Source organism: Dipodomys merriami, unplaced genomic scaffold (assembly GCF_024711535.1).
Source record: "Dipodomys merriami isolate MVZ:Mamm:240054 unplaced genomic scaffold, mDipMer1.0.p SCAF_473, whole genome shotgun sequence".
NCBI lineage: Eukaryota > Metazoa > Chordata > Mammalia > Rodentia > Heteromyidae > Dipodomys > Dipodomys merriami.
Genome location: NW_027206039.1, coordinates 458,677 through 475,043, shown reverse-complemented (window position 1 = coordinate 475,043; position 16,367 = coordinate 458,677). Strand labels below are relative to the sequence as shown.

The window sequence follows — 16,367 nt, the reverse complement described above, 5'->3', positions numbered from 1 at the left end:
AACCATGAGCTAAGATGAAATTCTCTACCTTTTAAATAACTTCTCTCTCCTGTATTTGTCTCCACAGCAGCAGCAGCAGCAACAAATCCATTGGTGCCAAAAGGAGAAGTATCCAAGAAAGAAAAGTGACAATGGAAGTGCTGTTATTTAAAACAATTTCTGTTATATCACTCTGAGACTCACGGTGCTGACTGAAGTCTGTCTCAAGTTCCTCTCCTGGTTACAGCCATACTTCTGAATGAATGTCAGGCCCGTTGGTATCTGCTTGAGACTGGCTTCAAGACCTGTCCTCCATGCAGAGCAGTGGTACCTACCCAGGGTCGGAGTCTCTACATGGAGTCCCGCTCCCCTCACAGTTCATCTGTCAGGCTTCTTTTTAACTCTTGAATTATGCTTTGGAAAAGCAGCCAATTGAGCAGAAAACATAAATTGTAACCTATTCTTCCTTGTACTAAAGTTTTAATATTCTTTTTTTGTCTTTATCTCAAAAGAAATCGGTTCTACATCCCTTTTAGACTAAACTGACTCAGTTACATACAATCTCCACGAAAGCCAAATTGCTTAATTAGACAATAATATCAGAGAAATTGACCATTATATCTGATTACTGACTTCTCAGATGGTTGGCATTACCATTTATATTCTTTGCAGATGGGTTTTTTTAAGACTGAAAATAATTTATTGTGAGATGGTTTTTGGAAGTTATTTTTAATAGCCTAATGGTTTTTTTAATTTTCCAATCATTTATATTCATCATATAGAACCGAAAATAGAGTCACATTGATTCTCATCATGTGGCAACTCCTTTTTCCTCAGTTACAGACTGGTGGGACCTGGAGATGAAGCCGAGAGAAGAATGATTTCACCATTACCTATGATGTTAGAAGGGACAGGCCACAGAGGAGATGAACTCTGAGTGGGGAGCCATAAAAGTAACACACAGAAGAAGGTATGTTTTATGGTTGGACATTTTATTTGGTTGTCATAGAAGTCTCTCAATACTTCCAGAATATTGTTGCTGTTAACTTGCATTAGCAGAGTGGGAAATGAGGGTCAGAGGAGAAGCAAAATAGACAGGGGCCAGGTTCAGGCCACGGATCTCAATACTTTGAAATAATGTCCCCTTTCCCCCTTTCAATTACCACTAAGTAATTGGACCAAATGATCAGTCTATTGCTGGGCGCCCACCAGATATGTGACCCTCATGCCAAATAGTTTACATGCACTTTGCCCTTGAATTTCACAGCCACAATGTGTGCTTTTGTTATCTCTAGTCTACAGATGAGGAACCTCTCTCATTGAGAGGGAAGGTCCAAGTCAAGGTCAAGTGACTGGCAGAAAACACAGAGCTGACTCGTGACAGAGCCACACTTCTATCCTAGGGGTTCTCTGTGCTTTCTCCTTACCCAAAGCTGAATATCAATCAGTATCACAAATCGATATTACAAAAAAATAAACAGCTGGATGGAGGAGGATGTTTTCTGCAAGTAGTTATTGTGGTGAAGGGGAAAGAGCACTGTTGGGACCAAGGGTTTAACACATGGCTTGGTGGAGGTGGAGTAGGATTGGTAAGTTTGCAGCAGGAAATCACATTTCTCTGTCATTAGTGTCTCCCTGGAGAGGAAATATGGTCTCTTTATATTGAATATCAAGAAGAGCTCCTGCTTTAAAAGCCATCAGAGCAGCTGGTCAGGATTTGGGGGAACCTCTTGGTTCTTACAAGCTCAATTAGACAAACACAATGATTGTCAACAACCATAATAAGACCTCAGACTGTTTTTATGCAAATGTAACATTCCAGTAAGGGAGTCCTGGATCCTGTGTTCAGCTATCCACAGTGGCATACTGTGTTCCATTTAGGGTGCCCCACTGTAGGAGGGTCCCAGGTGGGGTGGAAGATTTTGGGGTACTTGAACAATGATGCCCTCTGGTATGGTTTGTACTTGAAATATCCCCAAAAGCTCCTGAGTTGAAGGCTTGCTCCCCAGCTGGTGGCCATAGTGAGAGGTGAATGGATCCTGAGGGCTCTGTCTCTACCAATGGGTTCATCCACTGATGACCTCATAGCTGAGTGGGCTGTCAGGGGGCGGGGCCTTGAGAGGTGATTGGAACTCATCAGAAAGTATCTGGCTCCACCAATGAGCATACAATGATGATATCATAGCTGAATGGGCTGTCAGGAGGCGGGACCTTGAGTGGTGATTGGATCATGCGGTTTTGGCACTAGCAACAGGCTCATCCACTGATAACCTCATAGCTGAGTGAGCTATCAGGAGGTGGGGCTTTGAGAGGGGATTGGATTCCAGGGTTGCTACCTTCATCAATGGATTAATGCCTCCACAGGGTGGGGGATGTGCCCTTGAATGGAGTAACTTTTCCCAGCCCATTCCCCTCTCCTTTCTCCACCTTGTGTTTCTGCTGCCACATGTGCTGCCTACCTCAGCTCAAAGCTATAGCTCCAGCCAACCACAGATGGAGACAAGCCCAAAGAAACCTTTCTTCCTTCGAGTTCAATTCCTTAGATCTTGTCACAGCATTGGAAAGCAGACCGACACTGTCTGTGAAAGCAAGCTCAAGGACCTGAGGCTGTATGGGGAGGCGTGAGGTGGAGAAGAGGAGAGGGCTCAGAGCAGGCCCGAGAGGGGGGCACTCTGGAGCTAGCAGAAGCGTCACATTGGACTTGCTGTGATCTCTAGGCTGTGACGGTTGGGGATAGGGTGGAGATGGTGTGCTCTACTGTGTGCTCTACAGCTCTGCCAATGTGTGTAGTGTGTCACAAGGTTTCTGAGAAAGAGAGCACCCAGGGCTACATGGCTGGATGAGGGGACGTGGCATAATTGTGGCTCTCCTCACACTTAGAGGCTTGGGGGACATTCACAAAAATTCTGGTCACTGGCTGAAACCTCAAGACATGGGAAGATTGGCTCAGATCTCCATTTGTCCTCTATCTTATAGTGTGCTTGTTAACATTCCTCCTCCTCCTCCACCTCCTCCTCCTCCTCCTCCTCCTCCTCCTCCTACTCCCACTCCTCCTCATTCTTTTCCTCCACCTCCTCCTCCTCCTTCTCCTCTTCTCTCTCCTCTTCACATCTCTTTTCTTCCTTCTGCTTTCTCCTCCTTCTTCTCTTCTTCCCTTTCTTTCTTCAACTACCCTTCCTCTTTCTTCCTACTTCTCCTCCCTTTCTTCCTCCTTTTCTTTTCCTTACCTTCCTCATCCCAGGCCTTGTTCTTTCACTACTTGGCTCATGTGATTACTTCCAACTGAATCTTTTGAGAGCAAGTTTGTCCTGGACTCCCAGCTGACTAGCTCAGATCTTGGAGGTTCAGGTAGACACTGCCTTTATGGATGATCTGAGCACCACTCCCTGAGGACAAGAGGCATGGGGGCCAGAGTAACCGTGGCGCACCTGGGCCTGGGTAGAGAAGCCAACTGGGCTGTTGGCATATTCACCGGCTGAGGGCTGGTTTATGCCAGGTGCTTGTTGCTCACTGTGGACTGACTTCCACTCCCAGCTCCCCTTTGGAAATAGAAGCATGGGATGCGTGCTTGTCGTTGAGGCTCTCAGGAGTGGACAAGAGGGAATTTACAAGAAAGCAGATATGTGATTGCTTGGGGAGTTTTAGTGTGGAGGACCTTGCAGCCTCATGACCCAGGCCCAGGGCTGCTGGTCCTTTCTGTAGTGGGAAATCTTGGCGATGACAGAGTTGTGGTTATGAACCAGAACACAAGAACTCATCAGACACACCTTGTACCTTGCCACGGGGGTCATTTGGGGATCACAGAGTGGCAGTGGACAGGAACAAGGGACAACACCTGTCCAGTTGCTCCTGAGCAGCTCCCCATGAGATGAGGCATGGGTTGGTGGTCACTTGATGGTAAAACAAGAGAAAATATCTGGACAAATGTTTGACATGGTCTTACACGATGTGTTGGGACACTTGATTAGCACAGACCTGCCCTTTACCTTCTCTCTCGATGCGGAGTCCCTGGCTACCTCCAGGGCCTCAGGCTCAGGTTCCCCTGGCAAGTGAGAGTGGAGGGCATCCTCTTGTCCCAGTGGAACTGCTCCCACACAGGCCATGTGGAGAGAACCGTGCTGGGCTCTGTTGTTCCTGCCCATCTGGTGTTCTTGCAAGGGACCTGTGGCTGCTTAGTAATATCATTGCTGTAAATCTACAACTCGACTTGTCTGTTAGTTTATATTTAAAGTGTTTTTGCTGAGTGCTGATGGCTTACACCTGTAAACCAAGTGACTCAGAAGGCTGAGATCTGAAGATCAAAGTGTGAATCCAGCCTGGGCAGGAAATTTCTTTTCTTTTCTTTTTGCCAGTCTTGGGGCTTGAACTCATGGTCTGGACACTATCCCTGAGCTTCTTTTGCTTAAGGCTAGCTTTATACCACTTGAGCCACAGCACCACTTTTGGCTTTTTCTGTTTATGTGGTACTGAAGAATCGAACCCAGGACTTCATGCATACTAGGAAAGCACTCTATCATTAAGCCATATTCACAGCCCCAAAGCTTTGTTCTTTTTCTTCTACTTTTCTCCTGATGCTTTGGGAAAAGATGGAAGAGACAGAAGAATAAAAGATGGGGAAGAATGTGACCTTAGGGTCAAGAGAACAGAGCTTTACTCAAAAATCTAGAAAGAGCCAGGGGCAAGAAGCTCATAACTATAATTCTAGGTACTCAGGAGGCTGAGATCTGGAAGATTACGTCTCAAAGCCAGACCAGGCACATGAAGCTCCATCTCCAATGTAATCAAGAAACATCTGGGCTGGAGGCATGGCTCAAATGATAGAGCACTGGTCAGTCAGCAAGAAGCAAGCAAAAAGCCTCGGTTCAAACTTCAGCACCATCAAAAATACTCTGAAAGAAGAGGAAGGAAAACTAGTAGACATATTAGATATACTGTGTTGTTTAATTACTGCCCCTTGCTGGTTGGTTATTTTCGAGGTGGGGCCTTGCTCATGCCTGCACTGGAGTGGTCTGTGGTCCTACTATTTGCGCTGACTCATATCTCTGGGGATGGCACAAGCGTGCCACTGCTCCTAGCCATTGTGCTTCCACTGTGTCCACATGCCAGGGGCATGCCACCACTCCAAGCTACTGGTTGAAATGGGGTCTCACAAACTAACATGTCTGGGCTGACCTCGTACCACAACCCTCTGAACTCCTCTTCTGAAGTAGCTAGGGATACAGGCTCGTGCCATGGTGCCAGTTTCTTCCTGTTGTGATAAAGCCACAAATGCCACCATCGGTAGCCTACCCTCATGACACCATGGGACACTTGTCACTTCTCAACGTCCCCACCTTGAAGGGCCACGGACACAGGCCCATGGGAGTCAGCCTGCAACACATGCACTTTTGGAAGGACAGATGCAAACCAAAGCCCTCAGCTCATTTTGCTTTAGTTACTTTTTAGGTAGAGCCTCACATTCTTGTCCTAGTCAGCCTCGACTGTAGTCCTACGGATGCTGTCTGCAGAGCTGGGATGACAGGTGTGAGCCGCCATGCCCTGCTTGCTGGTTGAGATGGAGCTTTTTTGCTTTGCTGGCTGTGATCTATGATCTTCTTTACCTTGACCTCCCCAGCAGCCCAGGATTCAACCTAGCTTTGAGTCTTGCCTTCAACTCTGCCACCCTTTCTACCTTCCCTGTGCCAGGCTCTTCCCTTCACTTTTTGTGAAATACAGTCTCAGTTCTCTGCCAGGCCTCTGATTTACTGCATGGTGGAGCAAGTAAGTCTCTGAAGTCAGACTGGAAGGCCTCTTGATTAAGAGTGAAATCGCAGACATGGTGCCCCAGCTGAGCGCCGGGAAGATGAAGGTGCTAAGTACAGAGTAATTACAGCTAATTTTCTGATGCCCGTGGACCCCAAAGGTAGTCTGAGTTCAGGTGTGAGTTGGGGTGGGTGTGGGGTGGCAGGCTCACTGGGCTGGCTTTGGGGAGATGTGAGTTGGGTGTGTCTACTGCAGCTACTTTGATTAAGGGAGGTCTGAGGGCTAAAGGGTAGGTAAGAGATGGGGGAGGGCTCCCTGGGTATGTGGAGTCTCCACATCACTACCAGGCTTTGGAACAAAGAAACAAAGACAGGAGGATAGATCTCCCTCTCTTCACCAACAAGAGAGTGGGCAGCAGAGGTGGGCAGGGGAAGGGAGAGGATGAAGGGGTGGCTGTGGAAAGGGAAAAACTGAATTAAACAGAAATTCAAATTGCATTTTTTGTTTGAAACCAAGGCCTCCCTTTTTCTCGCTCTCCTCTTCTTCCCTCCCTCCCTCAAACTCAGGGCCTTGTATTCACTCTAGAGATGAAAAGAAGCATACAAAGAATCTTGCTTGGCTTTCTTGCTCACAGCTGGCGATCTATCATCTGAGCCATACCTCCAGTCTGAATTGTTGCTGGTAATTTGAGAGACAGATTCTCAAAGACTTTTCTGTCTGGGCTGGCTTTGAACCAGCCTCTCGAGCAGCTAGTATGACAGGTATGTCCATCAGGAACCAGGCTTGCGTGTCCTTTATTTCTCAAATTATATAACACAGGCCCAGGCTTTTCTGCCTGAACGCGGCACTTCTGAGATAACTTATTCTTCAAAGACCTGTGCCTCCTTCCATCTCTCAGGAAGTGGTACAGACTCTGAGTCTCTGAGCACCTCATGGGGAATTCAGTTTCAACAGTATCTTCTCCCCAGCTCCAAGCCCACATCTCTGGTCTCCGTGTAGGAATGAGGGCAAAGGAACACTTCTAGCTCTGGTCTCAGAGGCCTGGGTCCAAGTCTGACTGTGTCTGCTGATCTCTGGGGTTGGGGTGAGCCTAAGGATCACATGGTGCAGACAGGGCTGGTTATCATGGTGGCTGGGGTGGGAATGAGGAGAAAGAGGGGGTTGAACAAGAAGGAGGATGAAGACGAAGAAGAGAAAAGTAGAGAAAGGAAGAGAAAAAGTAGTAGAGAGGTGTTGGGAGTGAACAGTAAAGTTTAAAGTTCATCTTGACCCTGGTGCTCACTTGAAGGCAAGTACAAGGAACTGGTTTACTTAAAAAACACCAGGTGCCCGGGATTTCTTTGCTATGTCTGCAGAGTTTGTTTTACTTTCTACCAGTTGACCTTGTTTTGTTTTTACTGCAATCTATTTTTACTGAAATTTTCCTTGTTTTTCTGGACTATTGTAACCTTATGTTACCTCTTGACTTCTGATAGTATATATTAAGGTAAGTTAAAAATAAATTGTGCGCAGTCTTGAGCTGCAGACCTCCCGACCCCATCTTTGTCTTATGTCTTTATTTTTCTGCATCCTCGCCCCCTAATTCAGGATTTCCCTTTGTTGCCAGCAGGCTCCGGCAAGTGGCTCCTGAACAGGGAGTTGAAAACCTGGGATCATGGCAGAGGACCCAGCTAAGGTAAGAGGACATCCAGAAATAGAGAGCGGGAGAGAGTGTAGTCGGGAGTAAGAAATTATGGGGCAAGGTAATAGCCACATGTTATATGTGCAGGCTCTCAAGGGTGTGCTTCATGCTCAAGCAGTGAAAGTTAGACAGAGTCAGTTAGAATGTTTCTTTTACTTTGTTGAGGAAGTATACCCCTGGTTCCTGGAGGAAGGAACCATTAGTTTAAAAACGTAGCAAAAAAACCCAAAAAACATTCAGGGACACTATGATGCAAATGCCCTGTAAGTTAAAACATTGCTGCTTTGTAATTGTCTGGTATCTGTGTAGCCTGCAGGTTCTGTATTGGGGTTGGCAAGAGGTATTGGCGGACGCACTATAAGACAGCCAACTGGGCCATTGGGAGCCATCCCCCAGATCCCCATCATGGTAAACTATCCACTAGTGCGGACATTTGGGCCCATCTGTAGTCCAACACTTTCTGTCTAACAGTCTACAATGTGCACGCTGTAAATGTGTTTGGTCTCAATGTTTGTGTGTATGTATTCTGGAATTCTTGGAATGTTTCTTCTCTCAGATTCATCCTGATTTGAGAGCCTAGAGGAGACTAGCTAACACTCCCTCAATATCTGTTTCTCTCTAGCTCCTTCTTTTTTACTTATACTTTAAACTGACCCCTTTTTCTACCCTTCACAGCCACCTCCTCCACCCTCTCTGGATCCAGAAGTAGTGGGGTGGTGGGGGTGAAAAACCTGGAGGATCTAACAATAACATAAAAGGGCCGGCAGGGAGAATTCACAGCCGGATGTAAATGCCACTGATCACCTACAAATGACACCAGCAAGACTTTAGCCTCCAGCCTTGACCCAGGGGGTCGGAATATGGGGGAGAACCTGTCAGTCTGAGGGGACGGCCGCTAGGGACTTCTTTCCCTTTGCCCAACATGACTGGGAATTTTCCTCTAACTTGGAAGGCCCCTGGGTCAATGTTTGCAGGAATCTAAAAGAAAAATCCTCCGGTGGTGAGTAGAGGGGGTTTGAATCCCCTGGTATGTGGATTTCAGTCCCACTTGTGAGTGGTGGTGAGATGTCGCCCCATTCACTGAGACCTGATTTGGTCTTTGTGGCCACTTGTTTGTCTTGTTTACTTTGGTGTGTTTTCTGTTCTATGTTTTCTGAGGTAGGGATGAACTGGGGGCCCATTAGCCCCCAACTCAGCCTTTTGTTGTTGTCTTGTCTAGTTCCGTTTTAGAATTGGTACCAGTTTTAAATGTACATAAAACTGATTGATTTTTGTGCGCTTTAAGATCTGTGTGTTTTGTGTGTGTTTGTGAACATGTTTAAGATAAGAATTATCAGCATGCTGTAACAATTGGGTCAGTTTAAGTTTCAAATTCAAAAGGTTATGAGGTTTGGACATTACCAAAAATTTTAAAGAATTTTTACATTGTTTTAAATGGCCTTTTAAGGATTCTTTAACTTAAAAAATTAAAAAATCTGGTATTTTAAAATGCATAAGGGTGGTTTCACTGTAATCAAGTTATCTGGCTTAACAAAATGCATTGGCTGTTTGGAATTTAGTTCTCTTGGCTAAAATTTGGGGCTAAATATTAAAAGTTTAAATATAAAAGTTTGTTTAACACTCTCAAAGACATTACTGTCCTGTCTGTCTAAAAGTATGTATTTTCATTCAAAAAACCAAGAGATAAGAAAAGGAAAAAATGTAAAAGCGAACAAAAGACCTAGCTTTAGGAGTAAGGGGTAAACCGGCAAAAGTTCAGTTCAGCTGGTCATACATGGTGGGACAGGCCATGGGAGGAGTCCACGCATGGTGAAAGAGGACAAGTTGGCACAAACGCAGTTCATCTTACCCTAAAGAGTGAGATTAGGTGTGTGCCCATTCCACAGGAGGGGCCAAGTGGCCCACTTTGTTCTGTCCTTTTTCTCTACAGGTAAATACTAGAAACATGTTGGTAAAAAAAAAATTAATGATGTGATGATCTGATTAGTATTGCTAAAACTGCCCCTTGGACTTAAAAAGGGGGTTAAAATGTATTTGTATAATGTGACTTGCTTTCAATGATGTTCTACAATTAAGATAGGTTTTTAAAAGTCATAAAGGTGTGAAGTTTACCTTCTTGGCACAGTGATGGTGATTGTAATTCTTGCATTAAGGAAAAATTGTCATGTGTGTTTAAAAGTTTTAATGTGTATCTGTTTTAAAACAAGCATCCAGGAGACAATGAGTGACACTTGGCCTCAAGATTTTAAAGGATTTTTAAAAAATGTAACTAAAAACTAAAATATAAAATAATAAAAGAGATTAATAGGAGGCTTAAAAATTAGGAATGTATTTCTGGATATAAAGTTTAAAAGTAAAATTGTTCTTAACATTTGCCTCAAAGTGAAAAAATTAGGATTACCAAAATAATTGCTTTGGGATTCAAAGTGACAGAGTGCAAGCCTTGAGATGTAAAGCTGATGGACAGCACTCAGGCCCCGAGTTCAAGTCCAGCGACCAGCTAAGGGAAATGCAGATGAGGCATTTATCCCAGTGTAGAGAAGACATTCGTGGGACAAGAGCTATGGAGGAGCATCCAGAGGCAGTAAGCCACTGCTCGAATGGCAAAAATGTCAGATCCTAGAGTCATTTGTGTGTGGCCCTTCAAAAATTGGTCAGAGCCAGAATGTCATGGGAAGATAGTTTGTAAGCATGCCTAATGTCCATGACTATCTACCTTGTAGGGACAGAAACATTAGTAATCTGTGATAGTACTAAAAAGTAAAGTTATAAAATGTGGGAGATGGTTAAAATCCCAGCGCCTGTATGTGCCAAAAGCCCTAATTGACAGTAACTTTTGAGCTAACACCAGCTACAAGAAATTTATCTGTTCAAGAAAATCGTTTGTAAACTTGAGAGTGTGTTTCTATTAACATCTGTCTATTAACATCTGCACGGGTGACTTAGGCATTGTTAGGGTCACTAGGGGTCACATTCCTAAAGATGCTTTTACAAACCAGAGTGCTAAACAAGCTACACTGTTGTAGCTGGAGAAAAAGTCTGTGCATTTGTCAAAAGTTAAAATATTGTTCTTAATGACATCTAACCCTGGTAATCTCTTTCTAAAATAGACTAAGGTTATAGGTTCCTGGCTAGGTAGGATCAACACCCCTGAGTCAGCTTGAGGAAGTTACAGAAGATGAATCTTCACCCATCATCCCCTTTTTAGAATAATGGACCAGAGTCATAAAAAAAGTGTGGCAAAATAGACAGAAGAAAAACGCATGGAAAATAGTAGTGCAGGCCTGAGCCCTCTACATCTGCCTAGAAAATCAGCTTTATTAAAAGAACTATCTAGTTTAAAAGCTTGTCATCTTGGTAATTTGTCCTGGGCTATTGTCTAAATAGTCTTAAAAACTAGTGGGGCCACAGCCTGGCAAGCCTAGGTATTACTTGTATCCTTAACCAGTCTGTGTAGAAATATAGCACAAGGTGTGACAGTCCCTTGGAGACACTGAAAGACCCTGCTGTTGCTGTGGCTGCTACAGCCTTACAGTCACGGGGAGGAAATCGACATAGTTACCCTGACCTCCTCCACCATGGAAAAAGTAGACTAAACTCTTGCCTGATTCCATCATTTGTATGGCTTCGTTTTGTCCATGTTACCATATAACTACTCTAATTTTATTATGGCTACTCCTCTTGCCAGGAGACTAACAAACATGGTATTGCTCATTCCCTACACTGCTTTGCCTTTATGGGACTTCCTAAACATATTAAAACTGATAATCCTCCGGGATATGTCGGACAAGCTTTTCAAACTTTTTGTAAATCTTACCAGATTTTTCACTCTACAGATATTCCCTATATTCCTCAAGAACAAGAAATTGTTAAACAAGCCAACGGGCTGTTAAAACACCAAATTTTTAAATTAAAAGGGGGGAATTATCCCCCTTCTCTCCTGTTAATATTCTTCTCATGCTTTATTTGTACTAAATTTTTAAGTTTAGATTGTAATGGACTTTCCACAGTACAGTGACTTTGGGAACAAAAGAGAGCAAAGAGCTTTTGGCCAAGTTAAGTGGAAGGATCCTTTAACAGGTGATTGGCACGGGCTCGATCCAGTTTTAACATGGGGTTGAGTACATGTTTGTGTTTTTTCGCAGGAAGAAAATGAATCCCGCTGATTGCCTGAGCATTGCATTAGGATTGTGGAGGCTCATTCTGATGACACAAACCCTGACACATTGGGCTTATGTGCCAGATCCCCCGATTGTGCACCCTACAACTTGGAAGAGAGTTGAAGTACTCATTCAAGTCAATAGATCAGCATACAGTACAGCACCTGATCCCTTCATCCAGCACACCAAGATGGGAGATACCTCAGCTTCAGACATTGGAACTCCTTTCTACTTTACCACCAGCTCTAAAGGCTCCATTCCAGGCTGTATTATAATGCTATCAATGACTCATAAAATTTGGATCCCAGACAAAAATCAAATGTACAATATACAGATGACATCTTTACCAACTGGGTACCCAGTTCATGCAAATTTTACTCCATCCTATATGATACCCCGTTGCATTAATTCTTCACAAATAGTAGTATCTACAGGAAAGCCTCAGCCAATAAGGTACAGGCATGTGAAGCCATTTGTTACCAATATTTCTGGAACTAAATTTCAATTAATGGACTGGTTTGGAGCTAATCTTACTAATAAGTACAATTGTGGACTGTGGTGGATGAATGGGCATCCTCAACATCATGTTTGGATGCTGGTGGCTGCACTCAACAACATAACCTGGCCCAATTCATCCCTTTTAAAAAATATGAGTTGGGTATCACCACCCCATGTCATTATGTATAGACCATTCAATATCTCTATAGGAGCTAATTATTTTAATGTCACCTGTTCTAATTGTTCTTTTACTAATTGCTTGTATAGCGGCATAACTGAATCTATACTTATTGTTAGACAACAATCTGTTGTTATTCTTCCTGTAAATATTTCTAAAACTTGGTATAAAGATTCTGGCATTCAGGTGTTAAGACAATTGAAAAAACTAATGTGTCCTCATCGATTTGTTGGGCTACTTGTAGCTGATGTTTTGGCTTTTATTTTGTTAGCTGCCTCTTCAGGGGCAGCTGATGTGGCACTAACACAAAACGTACAAACTGCCCATTATCTCAATCAGCTTGCTCATAGTACGACACAAGCCCTACCTCTGGACGCTAAAGTGGCAAAAACTGCTAAAAAAAACTGTTAAAACAATTTCAACTCTATATCACTTCCCTGACTTATGTTAAAGGATTGCTAATGTCATTGCTTGGCGTGGGAATGCTTTTGCTGATAGTTTTTCTATGCCTTCCTTGTATTATACGTGCACTGCAAAACTCTCTTATGAGTTTATGAATTCCCCTGAGAGGAACTGTAGCCAAAGACGGGTAAGAGGGGGTGCCAGTCTGACCAACCTAAGACAGGGCCTTCAGCTTTACTCTGAAGAAGTTCCCGATGACGGGTAAGGCAGACAAGGTGATCCACCAAGCCTAAGACAGGCGGGTTCGCTTCTTCAAACAAAGATGGGGGAGATTTTGGGAGTCCACAGTAAAGCTCTAAGGTCATCTTGACCCCTGTGCTCACTTAAAGGCACGCATAAGGAACTGGCTTTCATGAAAAAACAGTAGGTGCCCGGGATTGCTTTGCTATGTCTACAGAATTTGTTTTACTTTCTATCAGTTGATCTTGTCTTGTTTTTATTGCACTTTGTTTTTATTAAAACTTTCCTTGTTTTTCTGCACTATGGTAACCTTATGTTACCTCTTGACTTCTAATAGTATATAATAGGAAAAATTAAAAATAAACGGGGCTGTAATCTTGAGCTGCAGACCTCCCGACCCCATCCTTTGTCTTATGTCTTTATTTTTCTGCATCCTCGCCCCCTAATTCAGGATTCCCTTTCGTTGCCGGCAGACTCCAGCACAATGGAATTCTAGGCCTCCATCAGAAAGAATGACATAGCCCATTTGTTAGTAAAAGGAAAGACTTGGAAAAAATTATATTAAGTGAAGTAAGCCAAGCCTAAAGAAATACAAGTCCCATGGTTTCCCTTATTTGCAATAACTAGTATATGTCTGAGACAAGCAGAAAAGATCAGATAAGTTGATTTTAGGTGAAATGAACCCCACTATAAGTATTGAATTGTTTTTTTTCTTGTGATTGTTTGTAACATATTTATAAGATGATTTCTTTGTTGCTTCATAAGCCCCGCTCCCACAGCATAACCACTGCTTTTATTGTATTTGATGTTGGTATAATTTGTGGAGGGGAAGGGCAAAAACAAACCATTTAAATAGGGATACAGGTGGACCCACTTCAACAATGAGATGTACAAGTCGTTATGTTGAAAAACAAACTTTACAACTTTGGTCGGGGGGGGGGAGATGGGAAAGGATGGGAAGAGGAAACAGAGGAGGAGCCAACAATTCTTGATAAGAAATGTACTCATTACCTTGCCCATGTAATTGTAACCCCGCTGTATGGTATTTTCACAATAAAAATTTTTTAAGAAGACAAAGGCTGGTTCAATCCAATGTTCTCTCTTATGGGAACATGGTATGCTAGGTGTGGGATAGAGACCTGGCGGGCAGGGGAACAGATTCAGACCCAGATTAGAAACTTGCAGTAAGGAGTCAGCGAATTATGGGACTAGCAGTGTCTTGCAGTCTGGAGGATTGGATGGAAATTATTTGGACGGTATTTCTGTGATGTAAAAATATGTGGACCAAGTTGTAATATGAGGAAATAGACTGCAAAATGATGCATTATCCAGTATCTCTACTCTCTGTCACTCACTCATCCCCTAAGCTCTGGGTCTGATCCCTCCATAGTCCCAGCATAAGAGGGACTATGACAGTGATCCTGAGTGGTTATTCCTGAGAACAACCATTCAAGATCACTTGGTGATTGTAATTGTGGGATGGACGACATTGTTTTGAGCAGTCTCCAGTACAACTGTGGAGGCACCAAACTAGAGCTAATCCTAGTTATCAGCCCAAGTGGGCAGGTTTGATGGGCACAGCAAACAGGAGCTTGTGTTGCCCTGCTCCCCAAGTAGATATGTAGATGGGTGAGGACTGTAAGAGCAGGTATGGGGTGACTTCCCCCACTGTGTCTGGATCACAATGATCCCACAATGCATACCTGTTTCTAGCTGAACAATAAGATACAAGAATCAAGGCCACATCCACATTCTGTGCTGCCTAGTACCATTGGCATTTTCCTCTATTGGCTCATACCACTACCAGCAGGTGAAGGAAGCAAAGGTGCTATGTGGTGACTGAGTGAATTTCAGAGATCCTGTAGGAAGTGGGTGATTGCAAGAATAGAAGTGATTTCAGAAAGCTTGGGAACATGGCCCCTCCACCTTCCCTATCCCATTACTGGGATATCTAACCAATCCAGAAATGCATGCACAATAAAATTTTCTTTAGGCAAGAAACAACAGCAAGAGTATCTGCAGAGGAATTGACCTGGTGGACCCACTAACACCAACAAAATGAAAACTGAAAACAGGTAACCTCATAACAATCATTACTGTGGACTGTAAATCAACCAAGGGTGAGACCAAAGATCATGCAGACCTGGAATCTTCCTCTGGTTCCTTTCTAGCTAGTGTCCTTTCCTCTGACACTGGAATAACTAACAATATGTCAGAAGTCCTACGTTACCCCAAGAGAGTAACCAAAAGATAAACAAAGGTAATAAGAGAGAAGGCATGGCTGGAGAAAGCTAGAGAACATGAAAGAATTAATTACCAAATTAAGCCTGGAGAGAGACCATGTTGCAGAGGACCTGAAGTTGGAGAGGTCCATGAGGAAAGACAAGGTTCAACAGATGAACCAACTGAGAGATGAGAAAGAGCAATGGGTGTGATAAGTGTTTGACCTAGAGATAAACATGGTGGAACTTCAATGGCAGTTGGCAGAGCTACCCTCCAGCAGCAGCCTGCAGGACCAACTCTGGCCAAGCTACAGCTGCCAGCCAAGACCTATTAGTTGCAGAAGTAGCAACAGAAATGTGAGAAGCAGTGTTACATTCAAAGGCAGGAAAACTAGAGCCTCAGTCTCCAAAATGTGAAGCAGCAGGAGCAGCTGTGGTAACTGGAGCAGCAGGAAAAGGCCTGGGATCTGCATAAGCTCTTCAAGACAATGGGAAGATTGCACATTAATGAGGCCATGAGATACACAATTTTGCATAATCTAGAGATCAAAGAGCAGCTGGGCCAGCTGCAGGATGCCTTCCACAGGCTAAGAAACAGAAGGTGGAGCTCTCTCGTGTGCTGCACTCAAAGCTCCAAGTGAAGGAAGAAGCTGGACCAGCAAGAGGAGAAGTTAGAAGAATGGAAAGAGATGGCTGAGTTAAGGAGTCTAGTGGCTCAGAATCTCAGGAGCTTCATGAACAGCTGCAGGAGCTCAGAGCTACCTGTGAACAGCACAAGGCCTACAATTTTCAGCTGACCTTAAAGAATGAGGCCTTGCAGCAGCACCTACAGAAGCAGACACAGTTGCTGGACAAAGTTGCAGGACCAAGAAGGACCATCAAAAATTACACAACACTTGTGATGTGCCTTAAAACCACCAGACAGAAGCAGGAGCAGCTATGGGCCCCAGCTGAGCTTTCTGGCTTTCACTAGAGAAGGAGGAGTGAGCAAAAAGGAAAGGGGGTGATTCTACTTGTTGTGACTGTCCTAGAGGACAGACAATCCAAAGACTAGGTGGGATTGTTATCTTTATCCATTGATGAATTAAAGAAGGTGAAGCTTAGCCAGCAGCTGCAGGAGCAACAGACCTACTATGGGTTCCTGGCTAATATGGTAGTCAAGAGACAGAGAAAGCTGAAGCAGTAGGGTTTCTTCTCCAGAAGTTGAAACCACGGGAAAGGAAGCAGGACACACAAGTGCCCAGGAAGACCCTGAAATTCTGCTT

The 16,367-nt window shown here is 43.9% G+C and overlaps 1 long non-coding RNA gene across 3 annotated transcripts; it reads left to right on the top strand.

Annotated features, from left to right (window-relative positions):
- Window positions 1–711: 711 nt before the first annotated feature.
- Window positions 712–13,040, top strand: LOC138808748 (uncharacterized). 3 transcript variants are annotated; one of them, XR_011366618.1, is made up of 3 exons: window positions 712–949; window positions 7,331–7,396; window positions 11,548–13,040. It is a non-coding gene; the product is annotated as an uncharacterized lncRNA (long non-coding RNA). The 3 variants fall into 3 exon arrangements; XR_011366616.1 differs by having other exon boundaries at window positions 7,328–7,396; XR_011366617.1 differs by lacking the exon at window positions 11,548–13,040 and adding an exon at window positions 7,712–7,768 and having other exon boundaries at window positions 7,328–7,396.
- The last annotated feature ends 3,327 nt before the right edge of the window (window positions 13,041–16,367 follow it).